Below are 5000 nucleotides of genomic sequence, written 5' to 3'. Positions count from 1 at the left end.
CATCCAGCATTTGGCTACCTTAAGAGAGTCATAGTTACTCCCACCTTTTACCCGCACTTCATATTTTTATTTTAGGCCTTTAGTCCTGAAGGTCCACAGTTCCACTGTCCTTAAGGGGGGCAGAGCAGTCAGCCTCTGTGGAGGTTAGCTGCTCTGTCCCCTTTTTTTTTTGGCCCATTTCCCCAATCACCAGGCCCAGAGTTGGACTTAGTGCAATTTCTGATATTTTATTTGTTAGGTTCCTACCTTGAAACACCTTGCGAGGTGACTACTTTAAATGAGGAGATTATTTTTGGGTTAACAGGTGCGCGGCTATTTATTTTTCCGGCCCAGTCAGTTATTTCAAAAACAATATTAACCATACTTCCCGAAGGGCTAGAGGTCCCATATTTCGTGTCATACCCTCTCTCTCAATGGGCAACAAGTAGAGCATGTAAAAAACAAAATGCCCTGGCAGGAACCTATGTTTCCAGTAACATGCACTTTTTTGGCCCAAAATCGGTAATTTTCAGAAAATGATTAAAAATACTTCCCGAGGGGCTAGAGGTCCCATATTTCGTGTCATACCCTCTCTCTCAATGGGGAACAAGTAGAGCATGTAAAAAACAAAATGCCCTGGTAGGAACCTATGTTTCCAGCAAGATGCACTTGTGTAGCCCAAAATATAAACACAATTTTCTATTAAAAGTTTCTATACAAAAACGGTTTTCATGACATGAAAATGCCCGTCTATGTATGCCCTTTCGTTTAAAAAAAACCCCATCCAGATTGGACATGTACTTTTTGATTTATTCACGTTTTGGTGTTTTGGGATGTAGCCCAAGATGGCGGCCAACAAAGGTCAAATAAGGCCTTGAGGCCAGATAGAGGCATATAAACTGGTTAGGGCTGTTTGTACTTTATGCCTGTATGTCCCATCCCACGAGAGAGAGTAAAACCTTTCCCACGAGAGAGATCTAAAACCTTTAATGCCTCTTTGTTTCATCTCATCCCCTGAAAATGTCATATTTACTGGTTAGGTCAAATGAGGCCTTGCATTTACTGGTTAGGTCAAATGAGGCCTTGCATCATTTTGTGACCTCTGCTGCCCAGATAGAGGCATATAAACTGGTAAGTGGTGTTTGTGTATGTCCCTTTATGCCTGTTTCATGTCCCTTCACCCCATGAGATAGAGATATAAACTGGTAGTGGTTATGCCTGTATTTACCCCATGAGAGAGAGTGCCTCTTTGTTTCATCTCATCCCCTGAAAATGTCATATTTACTGGTTAGGTCAAATGAGGCCTTGCATCATTTTGTGACCTCTGCTGCCCAGATAGAGGCATATAAACTGGTAAGTGGTGTTTGTACTTTATGCCTGTATGTCCCTTCACCCCATGAGAGAGAGTTTATCATTTATTGCCTCTTTGTTTCATCTCATCCCCTGAAAATGTCATATTTACTGGTTAGGTCAAATGAGGCCTTGCATCATTTTGTGACCTCTGCTGCCCAGATAGAGGCATATAAACTGGTAAGTGGTGTTTGTACTTTATGCCTGTATGTCCCTTCACCCCATGAGAGAGAGTTTATCATTTATTGCCTCTTTGTTTCATCTCATCCCCTGAAAATGTCATATTTACTGGTTAGGTCAAATGAGGCCTTGCATCATTTTGTGACCTCTGCTGCCCAGATAGAGGCATATAAACTGGTAAGTGGTGTTTGTACTTTATGCCTGTATGTCCCTTCACCCCATGAGAGAGAGTTTATCATTTATTGCCTCTTTGTTTCATCTCATCCCCTGAAAATGTCATATTTACTGGTTAGGTCAAATGAGGCCTTGCATCATTTTGTGACCTTGGGATAGAGGCATATAAACTGGTAATCACCAGTTTGTACTTTATGCCTGTATGTCCCTTCACCCCATAGAGGGCCGCTCCCATAGCCCCATGCAAATGTCATAACACTGGTTAGGAAAAATGAAACCTTCCATAAATCACCTCAGGCCCAGATAGAGGCTATAAACTGCATTTAGGACATATTTTAACCATATTTTAATTTTCGGGTTCCCAGGTGCACGTTTTCAATCACCAGGCACACAGAGGTAGATCCTAATCCTCATCCACCGAAATGTCACAAAAGTGTCCATAAAGCACTCAGGGAGGGCCCCCACGGATAGAGGGCCGTGCTAGGGTGTTGCCAGTGGGCATTAATATGAGAATGACCGAAAAGTGCATTTAGGAGAGTATTTTAATTTTCATTAATATACACGGAGAATGACTCCTATAGCGGGCATGCATGTCAGGAACACTGGGTGTGAAAAAAAATTAAACCTTCCATTCACTAGGCCGGCCCCCAGAGAGGGCCGTATTGCTCCCATAATGCATGTCAGGAACACCGGCAGGTGCATTTAGGACCATATTTTAATTTTCGGGTTCCCAGGTGCACGTTTTCAATCACCAGGCACACAGAGGTTCCTAATCCTCATCCACCGAAATGTCACAAAAGTGTCCATAAAGCACTCAGGGAGGGCCCCCACGGATAGAGGGCACATTAATATGAGAATGACCGAAAAGTGCATTTAGGAGAGTATTTTAATTTTCGGGTTCCCAGGTGCACGTTTTCAATCACCAGGTACACGGATGTATGAGTACACGGATGTATGAGGGCGCCCACGGCTAGAGGGCCGTAGTAGGGTGCTCCTATAGCGGGCATGCATGTCAGGAACACTGGGTAGGTGTCACCAGGCACACAGAGGGTAATCCTCATCCACCATGAAAAAAAAATTAAACCTTCCATAAATCACTCAGGCCGGCCCCCACGGCTAGAGGGCCGTATGTCCTCCCACCCCATGATGAGAGTTTACACCGGCAGGTGCATTTAGGACCATATTTTAATTTTCGGGTTCCCAGAAAAAAATCACAAAAGTAAACCTTCCATAAATCACATTTAGGAGAGTATTTTAATTTTCAGGCCGTTTTCAATCACCAGGTACCCCCACGGCTAGAGGGCCGTAGTAGGGTGCTCCCATGCATGTCAGGAACACTGCATGCATGAGGGCCGTCTCCCAGGAACACACCGGCAGGTGCATTTAGGACCATATTTTAATTTTCGGGTTCCCAGGTGCACGTTTTCAATCACCAGGCACACAGAGGTAGATCCTAATCCTCATCCACCGAAATGTCACAAAAGTGTCCATAAAGCACTCAGGGAGGGCCCCCACGGATAGAGGGCCGTGCTAGGGTGTTGCCAGAGTGGGCATTAATATGAGAATGACCGAAAAGTGCATTTAGGAGAGTATTTTAATTTTCGGGTTCCCAGGTGCACGTTTTCAATCACCAGGTACACGGATGTATGAGGGAGGGCGCCCACGGCTAGAGGGCACGTAGTAGGGTGCTCCTATAGCGGGCATGCATGTCAGGAACACTGGGTAGTGAAAAAAATTAAACCTTCCATAAATCACTTTAGGAGAGTATTTTAATTTTCGGGTTCCCAGGTGCACGTTTTCAATCACCAGGTACACGGATGTATGAGGGCGCCCACGGCTAGAGGGCCGTAGTAGGGTGCTCCTATAGCGGGCATGCATGTCAGGAACACTGGGTAGTGAAAAAAATTAAACCTTCATAAATCACTCAGGCCGGCCCCCACGGCTAGAGGGCCGTAGTAGGGTGCTCCCATAGCGGGCATGCATGTCAGGAACACCGGCAGGTGCATTTAGGACCATATTTTAATTTTCGGGTTCCCAGGTGCACGTTTTCAATCACCAGGCACACAGAGGTAGATCCTAATCCTCATCCACCGAAATGTCACAAAAGTGTCCATAAAGCACTCAGGGAGGGCCCCCACGGATAGAGGGCCGTGCTAGGGTGTTGCCAGAGTGGGCATTAATATGAGAATGACCGAAAAGTGCATTTAGGAGAGTATTTTAATTTTCGGGTTCCCAGGTGCACGTTTTCAATCACCAGGTACACGGATTTTCAATCACCAGGTACACGGATGTAAACCTTCCATGAATCACTCAGGCGCCCCCACGGCTAGAGGGCCGTAGTAGGGTGCTCCTATAGCGGGCATGCATGTCAGGAACACTGGGTAGTGAAAAAAAATTAAACCTTCCATAAATCACTCCAGAGTGGGCATTAATATGAGAATGACCGAAAAGTGCATTTAGGCCACCAGGTACACGGATGTATGAGGGCGCCCACGGCTACTCCTATAGCGGGCATGCATGCACTGGGTAGTGAAAAAAATTAAACCTTCCAGGCCGGCCCCCACGGCTAGAGGGCCGTAGTAGGGTGCTCCCATAGCGGGCATGCATGTCAGGAACACCGGCAGGTGCATTTAGGACCATATTTTAATTTTCGGGTTCCCAGGTGCACGTTTTCAATCACCAGGGCCGTAGTAGGGTGCTCCCATAGCGGGCATGCATGTCAGGAACATGTCAGGAACACCGGTGGTGCATTTAGGACCATATTTTAATTTTCGGGTTCCCAGGTGCACGTTTTCAATCACCAGGCACACAGAGGTAGATCCTAATCCTCATCCACCGAAATGTCACAAAAGTGTCCATAAAGCACTCAGGGAGGGCCCCCACGGATAGAGGGGGCCGTGCTATTTAGGGTGTTGCCAGAGTGGGCATTAATATGAGAATGACCGAAAAGTGCATTTAGGAGAGTATTTTAATTTTCGGGTTCCCAGGTGCACGTTTTCAATCACCAGGTACACGGATGTCCATGAGGGGGCCCCCACGCCCCAGAGTGGGCATTAATATGAGAATGACTGCATTTAGAGGGGGTTCCCAGGTGCACGTTTTCAATCACCAGGTACACGGATGCTCCTCCTATAGCGGGCATGCATGTCAGGAACACTGGGTAGTGAAAAAAATTAAACCTTCCATAAATCACTCAGGCCGGCCCCCACGGCTAGAGGGCCGTAGTAGGGTGCTCCCATAGCGGGCATGCATGTCAGGAACACCGGCAGGTGCATTTAGGACCATATTTTAATTTTCGGGTTCCCAGGTGCACGTTT

This window comes from Oncorhynchus gorbuscha, unplaced genomic scaffold (genome assembly GCF_021184085.1).
Source record: "Oncorhynchus gorbuscha isolate QuinsamMale2020 ecotype Even-year unplaced genomic scaffold, OgorEven_v1.0 Un_scaffold_2159, whole genome shotgun sequence".
NCBI classification, from domain to species: Eukaryota; Metazoa; Chordata; class Actinopteri; order Salmoniformes; family Salmonidae; genus Oncorhynchus; species Oncorhynchus gorbuscha.
The sequence above is the reverse complement of the archived record's forward strand: the minus strand, read 5'-3'. Positions refer to the sequence as shown.